Raw genomic sequence first — 20,185 nt, 5'->3', positions numbered from 1 at the left:
CCTTTCCAGTTACTGCAGAAGCCAATCCAAAGTAGGTCACTGTAATGGTGGACTTTATAGTGGTAGACTGCCCATCGTCATACAACATTATCTTGGGGAGGACAACATTGAATGCCATGAAAGTAATCACTTCCACTTACCATCTCCTGATGTGTTTCCCAACTAAATATGGTATGGGAGAGAGAGCTAAGAGGGGACCAAACAATGGCTTGCGAATGTTATGTCGCCTCTCTCAGAAAAACAAAATCGCAAGAAGCACTTACGATTGAAGGGCTGGAAGGGAGAGATAGGCCAGACTTTCATAGAACGGAACCTATAGAGGAGCTAGAAGAAGTCATCTTTGGTGATGGTGAGCCCGAGAAGAAAGTGAGTATAGGGTCTTTACTCCCCCCAGGTATCAAAGATAAACTTACTCAATTCCTTAGGAAGAATCGAGACGTATTTGTTTGGGCGCATGTAGACATGCTTGGTATAGACCCCATTATCATGGAGCACCGCCTAAATGTAAATCCTAACTTCAAACCTGTCAGACAAAAGAGGAGGACTTTTCGCTCTAGAGATGAATCAGGCTATATCAGAAGAGGTGGAAAAGCTCTTAAAAGCCGACTTTATTTAAGAGGTGTACTACCCTGACTAGCTGGCAAATGTGGTCCCAGTGAAGAAGGCAAATGAAAAGTGGAGGTTATGTGTGGATTTCACTGACCTTAACAAAACTTGCCTGAATGACAGCTTTCCTCTCCCGAGAATCGATATGCTAGTTGAGGGAACGGCTGGACACGAACTACTAAGTTTCATGGATGCATATTCTGGATACAACCAGATGTCCATGTACACCTCAGATAGAAAAAAAATCGCTTTCATCACTGATAGAGATTTGTACTGTTACAAAGTAATGCCTTTTAGGCTCAAGAACGCTGGTGCAACATACCAGAAGCTAGTGAATGCAATGTTTAAGCACCAAATTGGTAGAAACATGGATGTATATGTTGATGACATGTTGATGAAAAGATTTAAAGCTGTAGACCATTTGACTGACTTGCAGGAGACCTTCTAGGTACTTAGGAGGCATAAGATTAAACTCAACCCTAGCAAGTGTGCCTTTGGGGTTTCCTCAAGAAATTTTTTGGGATATATGGTAAGCAGAAGAGGAATTGAGGCCAATCCAAAGAAGATCCGAGCAGTCATTGACGTGAGATCGCCAAAATCAACCAAGGATCTACACGACTAACCAGGAAGATCGCTTCCTTGAGTAAGCTAATCTCTCAGTCAACTGACAGGTGCCTACCTTTCTTTCGTGTGCTAAGGAAGGCTTTTGAATGGACCCCAAAGTATGAGCAGGTGTTCAAAGAACTAAAGTTATACCTTAGTTCTCCCCCACTATTGTCTCGAACCATACAGGGAAAAAAACTATACATATACCTTGCGGTCTCCACGACAGCTGTCAGATCAACTCTGATACGAGAAGAAGAGGGGGTCCAAAGGCCAGTGTACTTTGTGAGTAAAGCACTCAGGGGTGCGGAGAAAAGATATCCAAGGATGGAACAGTTGGCCTTTGCTTTAATTGTGTCCGCCAGGAAATTGAGACTAAACTTTCAAGCGCATACAAAAGTAGTTCTAACAGATCAACCCCTTCGATAGCTCCTACACAAGCCAGAAAGCTCTGGTCGACTGATGAAGTGGTCAGTAGAGTTAGGGGAGTTCGACATTCAGTACAAGCCAAGAACATCAGTAAAGGCTTAGGTGTTGGCTGATTTCTTAGCTGAGTTTACCCCTCCAGAATATGAGATAATTTTCGACAGAACCAGGTTCAAGTGTGTAGATGGGCCCAGAAGTAGTCTGGAACTTATTCGTGGATGGGTCATCTAATGTTTAGGCTAGCGGAGCTGGGCTTGTTCTTGTTTCCCCAGAGGAAGAAAGTATACAGTACGCACTTCGGTTTGGTTTCAAAATAACCAATAATAAGGCAGAGTATGAAGCCTTGATAACAGGAATATGACCTGGTCCTCTTTTATAAGGGTCGCGATACCAAGTCAAGCTTGAAGAGTTGTGTGTGAATTTAGGAGGTGGCCAAGTTTTACATTTATAAAAAGCCACTATTACCTTTCTCTACATAAAATATAGATAGGGTGAGTAGGGATCGTCCCAAGGGATTTGATGGTGTATCGAATTGTGAAACTACAAATCAAGCAAGTATTGTCTAAACATCATGTGAAGAGTACAATATATCTAAATAATAGAGCATATATTGTCTAGACAACATGGGGATAGCACAATAGATCAAAACAAGTCATTAATGCTTCATTAAACTCACAATCCACATACAACACAATATTAGAGGAATATGCCATTTGGACTCACAAGCATGGAACATCAAACATCAAGAGTAGATTGTCCTCCCATCTAACATTATACTACCACTACACTAAATCTACACTACTAGCATGAAAATAAAGCTATCTAGACTAGGGGAGAGGCACAAACCATCAAGAATAGGCATAAACCATCAAATGAACCAAAATAACATTCATTAAGCATATCATCTTGATAATCTTTAGATCTATAGCATCAATACACATAGACATGCATCAAAAACACTAAATCTAGAGATAAGCACATGAATATCCTACTCTAGCATACATAGACATATGGATAGAATAGAATAGTCAATTGGAAGCATTAAACCATACAAACCATGAAATAATCAAGATTCATGAATATCAAGATGTATCATACAACACTAATCCCTCAATAATACACAAGATTAGAGTATAGAAAGCATGCTTGGGGCTAACTCTAGCCCCAAGAAGATGTCTAGCCACTCGTGGTAGTGATGATCCAACCCTCAAGGGCTAACTCCATGGCTGCTCCTTGTTGGTGAAGATCTCATCCAATGGTTGTTCTAGCTTCCTCCCTTCTTCCTCTCCAAGAATAGCCTCCAAAAATGATTTTCAATGTGTGACAAGAGACTCTAGACTTCTCTCCAAAAAGTGTATCATATTCCTTATATAGGTAGGTCAAATACACCCTATGATGAGCTGTGGTCGTGCAAGGCATATTATCCAATGATTGGGTGAAGGACGGAATAAATGAGCTGGACTTTAACTTTTTCTCGCTGGAGGAAGTTCGATCGATCGAACCTTAACTTGGATCGATCGAAGATGGGTTCGATCGATCGAACTGCATCTTGGATCGATCGAAGTGGTCTGACTCCTCCGGATAAGGACAAGGCTGAGATATTTCGAAGATATTTATGGGGAAAAGGACAAAAGTGGTTGGTAGGCGTACAGCTGTGGATAAAATCAATCATTTGAATAGGACAAAATAGGGATCGATCGATCAAAGGTGATGTTCGATCGATCGAACTTGGAATTTCAGCAAAGACCAAGGTTGGATCTATCGAGAAGTACTGTGATCGATCATAGATGTTCGATCGATCGAACTCTAAGTTGGATCGATCGAACTTTTCAGCTGCACAACTTTGATTCCTTTTTGCTCCTTTCTTTCTCCACTTTGCTCCCTCCTTTGGTTTATCTCAGGATTGCTTCAATTAAGCTCTTATTTGGTTGAGTTAGCTTAATTTTGGGATTAGTGCCTGAAAATATAAATAACACGTAATAAGTCTAAAACGGCAAAGTAAGATAGATAAAGGTACTACAATGCTTAAGCTTAACGGGTTTAAATGCGCACTTTTCAGTGCTCATCACACCCCCAAACTTAAATATTGCTAGTCCCTAGCAATGAACTAAAAAGTAAAGGAATGAAATGAACAACTAAACAAGTATAAACTGGAAAGCAAGTAAAATGATAACACCATTTTCGTAGGGAACACGATTGCATTTAGCATATGCAACAAGCCTTTTAAACCCCTAGGTTACCCCTAGTGGACGAGTAAAGTCTCGTGAGGGTTTCCAGAAATGGTACCCACAAATATTAAGCTCATTCTTTCAAAAGAGGCACCAATATTGCAAACAAGCATTGGGAGAAAACTACCTCAAGTATGCAATTTTTCAACCATTTTTAAGCAATCTCCCAAAATTTCAATATCAAGCAAGCAAGCATGGTCCTCCACACATCAAGAAAATGATCATGAAAATCGAAACAAGTCTAGAATCCATGTGAGAGGTCCGGCATCAAGTGTGTTGCTATCTTAGCCAACTAGAGAAGTAATCACATCCTTACCCTCAAACTAGCACACAAATCTAGTACCGATCATCAAGATAAGAGAGTGGACCTTTTATTAAAGCTTTATTTTTCTAGGTGCGCTTATTCTTTTCACTCTATTTTTTTTTTTTCTTTTTTTTATTGAGGATCAAAGATGGAAATATTGTGCAATGTGTTGATCTCTTAAGCTTTCTAGAAGATTCATGTAGCGAGCTTTAGGTTAATGACTCCCAAACCAGATGGCTTTAGGGCATTAGGTGTTAAGACAGCCCTACGGACTTACAAACTCAAATCAATTAGGCTACAAATCAAGACAACAACCATCTAATCATTTCCTACTTCTCACCTTTTGGGAGAAGTCCTCACTTTTATTACTTTTGCAACTTTTTTTTTTAATATTCAATTATTAACCTAGAGTTTGGGCCCTCCACCTTTCGGCGCGAGAAGTTCACTGCTTAATGAGGCAAGAATCCCGGCTACTCAATGAAAAGGGGTTGTTATCCACCTTTATCAAGAATGAAAGCTTTCAATGCACTATTAGCCCAATTGGGATATAACCAATTCAATAATCAACAAAGCATGTACCCCACAATTGAATGCTAGCGTGCACCGGTGCTAGTGTAGAATCCTAGAATGAATCTCAAAATAATCACAAATTCAGGATGATGTGGACCACAAATGCAAGCAAGATATCAATCTTTTGAAAAATTGACTCCTAAATGGCATCCTCAAGGCATACAAGGAGTATTGGACTCTCAAGTCAAGCAATTTTTAAATTTTAAGCAATATAGTCCTCAAAAGATCAAAATCATAGATAGAAATAGACCAAGTATAGAAATATCCCTCAAATACACAAGACATGCTCAAAATTTGAATTTTAAAGTAACACTGAAACATACACCAATACCCCCAAACTTAAACTGCACATTGTCCTCAATGTGTGAAAAGAACAAAGGAAAGAGTATACCAGTGCTTTAGACATGAATGATCGGGATAGAAGTATCCAAAGTGGGTGGCATGGCCCCCCCAAACTTGGGATAAACTGTGGTCCTGAAAAGTTTGCACTCGGATAAACTCATTAGATAACAAGATAGGATAATCAATGCACAGTGGACATGCAAGTGTAAAATGGGATAAATAGAGAATACAGAGAGAGGTGTAAGAGTGGTCCTGAAAAATTGGGCAGCACTCTCTCACTGAAGTCACTGTGGTGTACCTGATGGAGTCAAACATACAAATATGAGATACTAAAAGACATCCATAATCAAAAAACAGTATATAGAGAATATAAAGTGCAGGTACATCAATAAAATAATAAAGCCGACAGACCGGCCGCAAAGTATAATACAGTAACAGTGACAGTATAATACAGATCCAGAATAAAAGAAATGAAAGCATAGAACAACTGGAAGTGGAGTCTCAGGAGGCCTGATCGTGAAGATCTGCAGTGGCTGGAGATGCAGGTACGGGTGCAGGTGCAGGGAGTCGGCTGGAAAGATCGGCAAAGCAAGCCATGACATCCGCCCTGAAAGAGGTGAACTCAGCTCGGTGGGCAGTGATGTCGGCTCGCATGGCTGCTACGTCCTCCTCCAGTGTCTGCAAGCGTACTCCGAATCCAGGAGTGGGAACTGGAGACTCAGGCAGAGATGCCTCTGAAGAAAACTCCCGAACTCGCTCCTAAGCAGCGGCTCGATCACTGGTATCATCGGCATCAGCATCATCTGCAGCATCGGCATACTCCTCCGCAGGTCGCTCCAGGTCAATGTCCATGCGATCGGTAGCCGAACCGACTGGTGCGTCGTCCGCTGCGATATCTGCTGCTGCTGGAGGTGCCGGCTGTGCCTGGGCTGCCTCCTCCTCCTCTAGTTCAGCTGCTGCCTCTACAGCTGGCTCCTGAAGACTCCGAATAAGAGCATTGTAGCTCTTATTCCAGTCGCTCCTCCTATAGAAGTTGGACCGTGCAAGGGGCTCCTCATCTGGGGGCACTCTGTAGCGCTGGTCAAGAAGGATCTGCTTGATGGGGTGTCCGAAGGGCAGGACCTTGGACCGCTTAGGGTCTTTCCTGGAAATGAAAGAATCATACAGCAACCTCATCACGCTCCAGATGAGGACTGGGATAGATACCCAGCAGCCCGTGTAAAAAGCGTAAGGAGCTGTCAAGTAGTCATGACGCCTCTGGATCTTATGGCCCGCCATGTAAATGTTCTGGAAGAGAACTGTGTCGATGAACCAGAGGTCGTCAGGCAAGAAGGTCCTGGTAGCGAATGTCTGACCACCGGCATGATGGCCTGTCAAGGAGACAGCCATGTCAGAAAATGAAGGCCTATGCAGCCTCGGGTATGTCTCTGCAAGCTCAGGTGGACACCGGTGTGGGCACCGGCAAGCACGGGCCAGAGTGTCAGATATAAGAATTTAAATGCATAATAGAAACATGTATGTCAAATAAGATAGACAAAATATGAATGACATGAATCTATGATAATGATGAAATGTGAGTCATGCTAAGCAATGTAGGTATAAAATACATCCAATGTGGAATATCACAGGCATTGTGCATATAAAGATAGCATGAAGACGACACAAGATGAATGGAGTGTGTATGTGTGATCTTTGAAAGTTCGATAGACGACACAAGATGAATGGAGTGTGTATGTGTGATCTTTGAAAGTTCGATCGATCGAACTTTAAGTTCGATCGATCACAGAAATTTTCGATCAGTCGAAGTGAAAAATGTTCAAAAGTTGGATCGATCGAAGTGAATTGGATCAATCCAACACTTGGATCGATTGAAGTATGAAAGTGCACAAGATTGGATCGATCGAAGATAGTGAAATGAAGTTCACTACTTCGATCGATCGAAGCACAAGTTCGATCGATCGAACTGTGCGAATGCCAAATCTGAAAAGTCGCAAATCTGTGAGCTCTAGAGCACGGGGCCCACACAAACTTGTTTGTGGGCCCATCTACACACCAAACATCCAATCCTCAACACCCAAACACTCCCCAAACTCTACAAATCACATCACAATCCCCAATTTGGTTCGGCCGAATGGATATGTATATGTATATCATGTAACAGGAAATTCAAGCTTCAATAATGGACGATTTACACATTTATAACATGATTCGACATAGAAAATCAATAACATGCATCAATTTAAGCTTGGAATCAAGAAAATTGCATTCGGTTTACCTCTAAACCGAGGGAGATGAGATGAGAGAAAGGTGTGAAGCCGCGGGGAAAATGAGACTTGAGTTGGCCGGAATTTGCTCGCCGGAGATGGGGAAGATGATTAGGAATTGGGTTTTTGCCAGATTAGGATGAGATTGAGAGAAGAGGGAGACTAGGGTTCGGTTTCCTTTTGAAATTGGATCGATCCAAAGTGATCGATCCAACTCGGTTATATTTTAAAAACACGATATGCAGAGTTCGATCGATCGAAGATGGAGTTCGATCGATCGAACTTAAGTCTCCACTCTTAATGGCATTTTTTTGAAATTTTGGATTTTTTTTTTTTTTTTTTTTTGAAATGAATTTTGGAAAATCAAAGGAAATTAAATTAATGAGATGCAAATTTCGATCGATCGAAGAAAGATTTCGATCGATCGAAGAGGATAAAGAATGTACAAGTTTAAGGGTTCAAGAGTTGAAACATGTTGGAACCTTGGATCGATCGAACTTGGAATTCGATCGATCGAACATGAAAAATTTTGAAAAGTCCCGAGAGCATGCATTTTGGAATTTGGATGCAGGTCCAAAATTTTTCTAAGTGTTGGGACTCATGATCGATCGAACCACATGTTGGATCGATCGAAAGGTAGTTCGATCGATCGAAATGATTTACGATCGATTGAACTTTTGAAAATTTGGAGATCCCGAGAGCATGCATTTTGGAATTTGGATGCAGGTCCAAAATTTTTCTAAGTGTTGGGTGCAAAATAAGAGCTGGATTGATCGAGTCCATAGTTGGATCGATCGAACCAAAACTTGGATCGATCGAAATTATGCCTAAATGCTCAAAAGGACTTGAATGCTCATGCAATCCCTTACTCAGTTCCTTCCAATGTATATGAACCACAAAAATAGTATCTAGACTTCGCAAGAATCAAAATGCAAGATAGAAATGAGGGAGGAATAGGGTTTTGACATCCTACGAATTTCGGTGCTAGTCTTTAACGTCTCTAGCAAGACCTAGGGTTCTTTTAACCCGGATCAAAGATCTTACAATGCATCCCCTCCTTTTTGGGATGAGAGATGTTTCGAGTCACTCCTAACAAATGGTTCTTAGAAGAACTTGTTGGGGTAAACTCAAAAGACGTCTTGAGTTCCTTGTCAAAACTTTCCTTGGGCTTCTACGCCATTTCACAACAAGAGTTTGAAATCACTTTTCTTGCATGCAATGCTGAAGATGAAGATGAAGGCTTTGAAACATTGTTCATGCACAAAAGCTCATTCCTTTCACAAGCAAGATCATGATATTCCTCTACCACATTAACCTCTTCATCATATTTGTCAAATGGATTGGGTGTGGGGTTAAAGATGTTCAACTTCACTCTCATGTGCCCAAAAGAAATCTTCATTATCCCCGTCCTACAATTTATGTTGGCATTTGAGGTTGCCAAGAAAGGACGGCCAAGGATAACCGGAATTTGGTTCTTGGGATTGGGCACCGGTTCCGTGTCAATGACGACAAAGTCAACCGGGAAGAAGAACTTATCAATCTTAATCAACACATCCTCAATTATCCCCCTAGGCTTCTTAATGGATCGGTCGGCAAGTTGTAAAACCACCGACGTCGGTTTCAATTCACTTAGGCCCAATTTGACATAAACCGAATAGGGAAGAAGGTTAACACTAGCCCCTAAGTCAAGAAGTGCCCGGTTGATGACATGTTCACCAATGACACAAGATGTTGTAGGTGCATCGGGGTCTTTAAACTTTGGCAAAGTGTTGTGTTGTAGAATGTAACTCACTTGTTCGGTTAAGACCACTTTTTTTTATGTTTGGCTCTTGTTCTTCCGCTTTTGGGTGCATAAGTCCTTCAAGAATTTGGCATAAGCCGGAATTTGCTTAATTGCATCTAAAAGTGGAAGATTGACTGTGACTTGCCTAAACATATCCATTATCTCATTGTTCTTGGTCTTTTGCCTTTCTTTTGAAATAGACCCTTTCAAGGCGTCCGGAAATGGAGCTTTTTCAAAAACTCTTTTAGCATTTTCTTTCAAAGAATTTTCAGCATTGGACTTGTTCGATTCATTGGATTTCAAATCACTTTTCAAAGAAGAATCATGAATAACATTTTTCAAAGAACTTTTCTCAAACACATTTTTCAACACTGTTTTCAATGAATCTCTTTGGAAATCATCTTTCAACTCACAATTTGAGGGCTTCTCATTCTCAAGATCATGCACATGCAATGAAGGAGGAATAGTGTGTGGAACGGGATGGGTGACAACTTGAGGTTGTACCGGTTCACTCTCTTCATTAGACATTCTAACTTGATTGTCTACTACCCTACCACTTCTCAAGGTTGTTATCGCATTGACATGCTCAACATTATGCCCTTCCAATGAGGATTTGGTTTCTACAACACATTATTGTTTGATTGGGGCATTCATGTGCATCTTTCCCTTTTCTCTAGCATTAAGTGTTTCAGCTATTTGCCCTACTTGGGTTTCTAGCTTGGCAATTGATTAAGAATGAGAATGCAACAATTGAGTATTTGCTTCTAGAGTGCTCAAAGCATTTAAAACCTTTTCCTCAAAAGCGGAACCTCTAGAATTTCCTTGAGAATATGATTGGTTAGGAAAAGGAGAACTAGCAAATTGATTTCCTTGTGAGTCATATGGTCTTGAACCTTGGGATCCTTGGTTTTGAAGTGGAGGTGGAATGTATTTCCCTTGAAAACCGCCTTGGGAAGAGTTCGAGCCCTCCCCTTGGTTTTTCCAAGAAAAATTAGGATGATTCCTCCAACCGGGATTGTAATGGTTACCATAAGGATTGTTCCCTTGGTTCACAAATGTTGCATTAACTTGCTCAATGGGTTCATTTTGAATTTGTCCATGAGGACAATTAGAAGTAGAATGAAGAACACTAGAACAAGTCATACATGATTCATTTTGAGCTCTAGGAGAATGGTTAGGAAAGGAAGACACTTGATTCGCCAAGTTTTGATTAATCAATTGATCAAACTTTTGAGATAAAGACTTCATCTCGGCGGTTATATCATTTGAGTGGTCAACTTGATGTAAGCCAACACTCTTCCTACCTTGAGAATTTCTACCATTCCTAGATGACAATGTTCTATGCAAAGAGTTTTCACTCATGCTCTCATAAAGACGCCACACATCTTCCTCTTGCCGGTCTATATAAGAACATCCCATTGAAGCATCAACCATGCCTTTATAATTGTCCGATAAGCTTTCAAAGAAGAATTGGACCAATTGCCATTTAGGCATGTCATAGTGAGGACACTTCCTAAGCAATTCATTGAAGCGTTCCCATGCCTCGTGGAAAGTTTCTCCCTCCCCATGTGCGAATTCTCTAATGGCGGTTCTCATAGCATTGGTCTTCGAAACCGGATAGTACTTTTTCAAAAATTCTTAATGCATTTCTGCTCAAGAAGTTATAGAAAAAGGCCTAAGGTTGTTAAACCAATACTTCGCCTTATCTTTAAGGGTGAATGGAAAAAGTTTCAGCTTTAAAACTTCTTCCGGCATGTCCGTGTATCGAACGGTAAAACAAACTTCAAGAAACTCATCCAAATGCTTGTAAGGTTCTTCACTGGGAAGTCCATGAAAGTTAGGTAGCATTTGGATAGTTTGTGCTTTAATCTCATAATGGTGTGCTTTAAATGGTGGCAATTGAATGCATGTGGGTGCATTATACTCATTAGGCACATAGTGATCTCTCAATGTGAGTGGTGGATTAGCAACTTGAGGTGCAACATGGACACCTTGGTTATATTAAGCTTGATTAATGATGGGGGGTTGTGGTGCATACATTGGCCTTGGAATTCCCATTGGAATTTGGCCTTGTTGTTGAGGAAGTTGATGAATGTATGGCCTAGGCATGCCTAATGGAACTTGCATATTATCATTTTGCACATTGGGGTGAAGGATGCCTTGTTGGTCTATGTGACCAAGGTCTTCAACATGATCATCATTGAGAGCGTCCATTGGTATATTGGTTCTATGTGAACTTCCTCTTCCCCTTGGATTCCTAATAGTGGATTCTAAATGCAAATCAAGAGGGACAAGAGTAGGTCTCAATGAACGATGACCATGCATGCACAATGCAACACGAATAAGCAACTTTCTCAACAATGCAATTAAACTTCACAACCACAATTTTCAAATGCAATGTATGTCAAATAAATGCCTCCACGTGGGCCCCCGATTTAACTAAGGAGATTGAGTAAGAAGGTCTCACAATAGTCCTTTAGCACTTCAACTCCAAATTTAAAAGCCTAGCTTAGCAAAAAAAAAATTAGCAACTCTTCATTTTCAGCATTTTTTTTTTCTTTTTGCTTGCTTTGCTCCTTAGCTTTGAAGTTCTTTGCTAGCTCCTTGCTCAATGCACCTTGTTAATGAAGAACAAACTTAATAAATAATCAAAAACAGAAAATAAAAAGAAAGTAAAGACACGATCAAAAGAGTACTAATCCTAATTGAATTTCACAATTCGACGTTGCCAATTTAAAATCCCCGGCAACGGCGCCAAAAACTGACCGGGTCCTCTTTTACAAGGGTCGCGATACCAAGTCAAGCTTGAAGAGTTGTGTGTGAATTTAGGAGGTGGCCAAGTTTTACATTTATAAAAAACCACTACTATCTTTCTCTACATAAAATATAGATAGGGCGAGTAGGGATTGTCCCAAGGGATTTGATGGTGTATCGAATTGTGAAACTATGGTAATTAGGGTTAGTAGGTCGAGTGATCACTCAATTGGTTGGTTGGTTGATTAAGCTAAATTGAATTCAACTAAATAAAATAATATGAGGTAAACAAGAGAGAGAGAGGTCTTGGGGTGTAGAGATCACCACCAAGCAATACTTTTCTATACTACTAACAAGTGATCAATTGAGGGTAATGGATGTGTTGCAATATGATAAGGGTGTGTGTGCATTAGGTTGATTCAATTGGCAAGGATGACAAATCAAGCAAGTATTGTCTAAACATCATGTGAAGAGTACAATATATCTAAATAATAGAGCATCTATTGTTTAGACAACATGGGGATAGCACAATAGATCAAAACAAGTCATTAATCCTTCATTAAACTCACAATCCACATACAACACAATATTAGAGGAATATGCCATTTGGACTCACAAGCATGGAACATCAAACATCAAGAGTAGATTGTCCTCCCATCTAACATTATACTACCACTACACTAAATCTACACTACTAGCATGAAAATAAAGCTATCTAGACTAGGGGAGAGGCACAAACCATCAAGAATAGGCATAAACCATCAAATGAACCAAAATAGCATTCATTAAGCATATCATCTTGATAATCTCTAGATCTATAGCATCAATACACATAGACATGCATCAAAAACACTAAATCTAGAGATAAGCACATGAATATCCTACTCTAGCATACATAGACATATGGATAGAATAGAATAGTCAATTGGAAGCATTAAACCATACAAACCATGAAATAATCAAGATTCATGAATATCAAGATGTATCATACAACACTAATCCCTCAATAATACACAAGATTAGAGTATAGAAAGCATGCTTGGGGCTAACTCTAGCCCCAAGAAGATGTCTAGCCACTCATGGTAGTGATGATCCAACCCTCAAGGGCTAACTCCATGGCTGCTCCTTGTTGGTGAAGATCTCATCCAATGGTTGTTCTAGCTTCCTCCCTTCTTCCTCTCCAAGAATAGCCTCCAAAAATGATTTTCAATGTATGACAAGAGACTCTAGACTTCTCTCCAAAAAGTGTATCATATTCCTTATATAGGTAGGTCAAATACACCCTATGATGAGCTGTGGTCGTGCAAGGCATATTCTCCAATGATTGGGTAAAGGACGGAATAAATGAGCTGGATTTTAACTTTTTCTCGCTGGAGGAAGTTCGATCGATCGAACCTTAACTTGGATCGATCGAAGATGGGTTCGATCGATCGAACTGCATCTTAGATCGATCGAAGTGGTCTGACTCCACCGGATAAGGACAAGGCTGAGATATTTCGAAGATATTTATGGGGAAAAGGACAAAAGTGGTTGGTAGGCGTACAGCTATGGATAAGATCAATTATTTGAATAGGACAAAATAGGGTTCGATCGATCAAAGGTGATGTTCGATCGATCGAACTTGGAATTTCAGCAAAGGCCAAGGTTGGATCTATCAAGAAGTACTGTGATCGATCATAGATGTTCGATCGATTAAACTTTTCAGCTGCACAACTTTGATTCCTTTTTGCTCCTTTCTTTCTCCACTTTGCTCCCTCCTTTGGTTTATCTCAGGATTGCTTCAATTAAGCTCTTATTTGGCTGAGTTAGCTCAATTTTGGGATTAGTGCCTGAAAATATAAATAACACGTAATAAGTCTAAAACGGCAAAGTAAGATAGATAAAGGTACTAGAATGCTTAAGTTTAACGGGTTTAAATGCGCACTTTTCAGTGCTCATCAGAATAAATATGGCAAATGCCCTAGGGGTTGAGCAATTAAAGGTGTACATCGACCCCCAGCTGGTCGCTGGATAAGTTCGAGCGGAATATGAGGCAAGGGACGAAAAGATGAAGAGTTACCTGCAAAAGGTGGAGGAATTAAAGAATCACTTCCAGAGATTCTCAATTCATCAAATACCACGAGAAGATAACGGGAAAACAGACGCCTTAGCCCGGCTAGAACTGCATTGGAACCTGAGATCAATAGGACAGTACAATTAGAATATTTGGACGAACCATCTATATCTAAGGAGAGACAAATTGAATTGTAACAAGCGATATTGAGTGTGGAATGGGCAGATCCTATCATCAGATATATCAAGGATGGGGTGCTACCGACAAATCGAGCAGAAGCTCGAAAGGTCAAGATGCGGGCAGTTAGGTATACGCTTATCAAAGGGGTGCTCTACAAGAGAAGCTTCTCCATGCTGTATTTACGATGCATTTTTAGCGAGAAAGCTAACTACATTTTGAGGGAGATCCACCTAGGAGTTTGTGGAAACCATGTTGGGGGTCAGTCTCTTGCTAACAAAGCCATTCGACAAGGATACTATTGGCCCACCATGTAGAAAGATGCACTTGACTTTGTTAAAAAATGCGACAAGTGCCAACGATTTGCCAACATCCCGAGACAACCGTCAGAGGAGATGACTCCCATGTCAGGACCATAGCCATTTGCTAAATGGGGAATGGACTTGATTGGCCTTTTCGTCAAGGGTAAAGGGCAGACTAAGTATGCCATTGTTATGGTTGATTACTTCACTAAATGGGTAGAAGCTAAGCCTCTGGCCAAGATCACAGAGAACAATATAAGAAACTTCGTGTAGAAGTCAATAGTTTACAGATTTGGGATTCCTAGAGTGATTGTCACAGATAATGTAAAACAGTTTGACAACTCTCACTTCAAAATTTTTTGTTCCGAGCTCGGGATTCAAATCCATATCTCATCGCCAGGACATCCCCAGGCGAATGAACAGGCCGAAGTCATTAACAGAACAATCATTCAGATGATCAAGACTCGACTCAATGCTTTAAAGAGACTGTGGCCTGAGCAGCTACCGAGTGTACTATAGGCTTACCGTACTACTATAAGGACTCCCACAGGGGAAACCCCTTTTCTTTTAGCGTTTGGAAGTGAGACAGTAGTCCTTGTAGAGATTGGCCTAACAAGCTTTAGGACAGAGCACTACGAGCCCAAGTAGAATGAAAGGGAGTTGGAAGCAAGCTTAGACCTAATCGAAAAAAGGAGAGACCAAGCCCAGATTAAGATGGCTGCCTATCAACAGAAGGTTTCCAAGTATTACAATGATCGGGTCAAGCCTAAGAGGTTCTCAGTAGGAGATTTAGTACTCCGCAAAGTTACTCAAACAAGTAAGGATTCAACCATAGGGAAACTGGGTCCCAAATGGGAAGGGTCTTACAAAGTTACGCGGTGTCAGCGACCAGGAACATACTGGTTTAAGGACTTAGAGGGAAAGCCATTGCCCCACCCATGGAATGTTGAGCATCTGAATAAATATTATTAGTAAACAATTTCAATTTAATCTTAATTTATTATTTAGTTTTGCTAATACTTCTAGTTCCAATAATTGTTTCATTCTCTACGAAAGAATGTCGTTAATAACCTTGTTATCAACTTTAGTTTTAATAAAGTATTCCCTACTTGGATCAGTTGTTTCAAATAATTCATTATCATTTTGATATTTTAAGATATTCATGTTAAATGGATGAGCTGAGTATAATTCATACTAATCTACTTCCCTTGTTAAAGGGTGAGCTGGGTGAAGCTCACAGTAGTCTACTTCCATTGTTAAAGGGTGAGCTGGGTGAAGCTCATAGTAATCTACTTCCCTTGTTAAAGGGTGAGTTGGGTGAAACCCATAGTAATCTACTTCCCCTGTTAAAAGGTGAGCTGAGTGAAACTCGTATTCATCTACTTACCTTATTACAGAGACGAGTTGATTAAAACTCATCTTAATTTACTTTCCATATTAAAGGGATGAGCAGACCAAAGATGTCAATAGAATGAAATATAAAATAATATAATGCGACAATCGCAATGGCAAAACATAACTATCCATCCTACTCATCAACCCTACAAATATAAATGGAAAGTAATTGCAAAAAAAGAGAAGAGAAAAATGGGAGCAAATAAATGAATGGCTACACATTTATTCTATTCGGAGTCACTCGCTTCATTCAGTTGAATAATAGAAAAGTCTCAGTCTGCAAATTCAGAGGCAGCACGATTCCGAAAACTTCAAAGCCATCAAAGTAGGCCTTTGACATAATCTCCTTGAAGGTTGGTGAGGCTTTAAACTCATCAACTGCATTGGATCTTTCCACCATCAGTTTATGGGACATCTCCTTGTTGAGCTTTTGCACATAAGGTGCATGACAAGCTTGCTCTGTTTCTAACCTAGCACGTATTGCTTGTAGAGCGGCCTCATGTTTATCACGCTCCAATTGTAAATCGGCTTGGTGTTGGGAGCAAGTAGAAGCCAACATCTTGGTGTAATGCTCCCCTTCTTTTGCAGCTAGACATGACAAGTAATACGTGTGTGTGTTCACCTGTACACACGTGGGAACAAAAAGTTACAATGAAGAAGAAAAGAAAAGCTACATAAAAACAGAGGATAATGGAAAAGTTAACCAGTGCAAGATCATGCATGAGCCGGTCTACAATCTCAGTTGGAGGGCAAGAATTTAGATACATCATATCTTCTTTCAACAAAGACTCACTTATCTTCTTAAAAGCAAGTTGAGCATTTCCTAGAACAGATGTTGTTGAAGAGTAGGGATCTGATGGGAGTACCCCTACTTCAGTAAGGAGTGGCCTAGTATCATCCACCAGCTGATGAGGGAATTGCGAGTCGGATACATGTAGAGAAACATTTGAAATAGGTAAGACTATTTGTGCTGTAATAGTAGGCTTATCTTTTTTCCTCTTGGCGGGGGAAGTAGGTGGGAAGTCACTTGAGCCTTCTTTGAACTTAGCTAGAAGCTTCTTATTAAGTTTTCGGGATATAGTTACAGAGGACTTGCCAACAGGCTGAGGACCAATCCCATGGGTAAAAAAGTCTGAGGTGTCACGAGTGAAGACCAGTCCCTCACTAAGTGGTTAAAGGCTTCCTTTATTTGCTGGAGATCATTAGATGAAATGGCAATCTCTTTAACGCCTGAAAGGACAACAACTCTGTTAATAACTCAAACAAATTTGTTTTTTTAGTTTTAAAACAAAAGAGGGTATCATTATGGACAACTCAACGGTGGAATTCTGATTACACCACGCACGAGGAATGGAAGTCCCTATTCGCAGGAAAGCACTTTCATCAGGAAAGAACTCCCAACCATCACCAGAAACGAAAAAGAAATGGCTTTTCCATGGTTTATGCTTAAGGGAATTTCCAGAGATAAGAATTCTATCACGTGGGGAGAAGTACAACCAGTCACCCCTTTTAGGAATGTAGCAATGAAGAAACTCTTGGATAGTGAGCGAGGCATTACAACAAGCTCACCATAGAACTAAACAACCCATCATTGTTCTCCAGGCATTCGGGGAGAGTTGAGTCGGAACAAGATTAAGGTGACGCAGTGGTTCCCTAATAAAAAGAGGGATTGGAAAACGCAATCCAGCAATGAAAGCAAACTCATAAAAACAAATCTCAGTTGGGTAAAAGGAGGACGCTCTATCATCAAGTGAAGGAAGTCTAAGAGCAACACTGTCTGGAATTGAATAAGTTTGCCTGATCCGATCCAGATCACGTGAGGTAAGGGAACTTGTTATATCATGTACTAGATGTGTCTCTGACGGAGCCGAATCAGACTGGTGGTGTTCCTCGTCTAACATAGTGTTGGATTCTGGGTGAAACATGCATACTGGCAGTAACACACGCTACTGTATGCAAGAGCCTAGCTTCACAATGACCTATAAAATTTTCTAACTTTGGTCTTGGTATACTGAGTTGGAAGAAGAAGCAACAACGAATTAAATAGAAGAAGGAAGAAAACAAGGGCATGGAACATACCACATCAGTACAATTGGTACTACTTGGCTTTCTGGAAGTTGGAAGTAATTTGAATGAATTCTACTCAAACCATCTCGATTTATAGCGGAAGAACGTAAACAGACAAGGAAAATATTTATGGTGGAATTCTACTAGAAATCTGCTTCGTGAGGGACAATTAGCTCTCAACGGGCTATTTTGCATATGAATTTACTTTTACAAGGTAGAATATGATTAGGAGTCAATCCTCGAATAGGACAACCACACTGGCAGTCCCACATAAATTACCTATGTGCCGAAAGGTAGGCTGCCGGTATGGCAGCTTGCTATATATACAAGCTGCTAATGTGGCACTATGACAAATATTTCAAAGACATTTACGATCCTGCCAATGTGACACTACGACAAAAAAAATTTCAGGTATTCGCGAAGTGGCAATATGAGTCAGGTTAATGGACAAGGCTCTACTATCTTATAATCAAACCAACTTATTGTAGAAATATGGGCTGAATGGTTCTACAATTCTACCTATCTATTATTATATTTAGGAATTAAAGTTCCGGTGGTTTGACAAACAATCCTCCGAAACGGGGGGCAACTGATGGATGTATAATTTAAATATCCGTGGATAGGGGAAGATTGTTAAAGTAACGCACTATCTCATAAGATTGAGATAGGCTCTACAGACTAAAATAAGGATTACAGATTACGATAAGGATTACAGACTTAGATAAGGATTACAGATTACGATACGGATTACAGATTATGATAGGGATTAAGCCTACAGATTATGATAAGGATTAAGAAGACGGGAACTCTACGTGACATCCTGACGTAAGCCCTATAAATAAAGGGGGCTAATCGACATTTTAAGGTACGCAATAAATCATAACTCAATTTCTTGAATTCTCCAGAGATAGATTACTTTCGTACACTGACTTGTTCGTCGGAGCCTACTCCACTGGTAACACACTGGTGTTTGGAGGATCACATTTTCTTCTCTTTGTTCAGGAAGTCAAATCAGATTCAGATTGTGCAGAATCCATCATCAACAGCCTTAATGGAAGAAAGAAAGAAAAGAAACTAATTATATTAGATACAAAAATTATTTTAATAAATTACAACCATGACTTTTTTCATAAGTTTTGTCTTTTACTATAAAAAATAACTAAATTTAATATTAATAAAGTTTCATTAAAAATACGACATTTCATTTCTCATTATTCATACTTTATTAATAATGGTTTAAAAAATGTAGATTAAACATGAAATATGGTCAAACTCATATTTTTAAAAAGTAAGACACCATATAACTAATATAAATATATATTTGAATAAATAGGACAATTATAACTTTATTAACTTTATAATTTTTTATTAACGTTACATGAGTTTAAAGGTAAAATTATATGAATACAAAATTAAAAAATATTGTATTATATATGATATTACTATTTTTTAATTGTTATTGTATTTATTTTTTTTTTTTTTCATATTACAAACTGTATTATATTGTAATGTAAAATTAAAAATGTGTAGACCAATTGTGCCAAACATGTGCCCAAGAGTCTTGGGCCTCTTGGCCAAGGGTGAAAAATAAAAAATAAAATCATGGGTAAAGTACAGTCACACCCCCTGAGATTTGGCAAAAGGACATTCAAAGGAAACTTACCTATTTTTTGGACAAAGACACCCCTTGAATGTTCAAAAATAGACAAAGACACCCATTTACATGAGAAATTGACAAAATTATCCTTTGACAGTTCAGAAGACTTTTTTTAACTTTATAATTTAATAAATTGGACCAATCTACCCTCATTAACAATTTATGCATAAAAAAAAAGTAAAAAAAAAAAAAAAACTTTATATTGTTCACTTCATTTTTTTTTTTTTTTTTTGTTATTACTTTATAAGGGTCAGTTTGGTAGGGTATAAATGGGAGGAAATGGAAGGGAATGTGATGGAGGGGAATTAAAAATTTATGTTTGGCAAAAATTGTTGGACGGAAAGGGAAGGGAAGGGAAGGGTTTGGAGGGTTAACTTGTGCTTTCAACAATAAATTTCTTAACCTCCTAAAAATGGGAGGAAATGAAGGGAAAGGGAAAGAGAGGCTTGGTGTGTGATTTCAGATGCCAATCTTGCCCTTGATATGGGTTTTAATTGAACTGGAACAGTGGCGATGGAAACATATATATATATATATATATATATGGAACCTTGCGAAAGATATGGGTTTTGATTTTCTGAATAATCTGAAATGATATACCATACGAGTTTTGAACTTTTGATTCTTGCACACAGAAAGAGAAAGAGAGAGAGA

The sequence above is a fragment of the Cornus florida genome, unplaced genomic scaffold, assembly GCF_030987335.1.
Source record: "Cornus florida cultivar Cherokee Brave unplaced genomic scaffold, ASM3098733v1 CherokeeBrave_3.0.0_Hap2_Chr04, whole genome shotgun sequence".
In the NCBI taxonomy this organism is placed as follows: Eukaryota; Viridiplantae; Streptophyta; class Magnoliopsida; order Cornales; family Cornaceae; genus Cornus; species Cornus florida.
Note: the sequence above shows the minus strand (reverse complement) of the source record.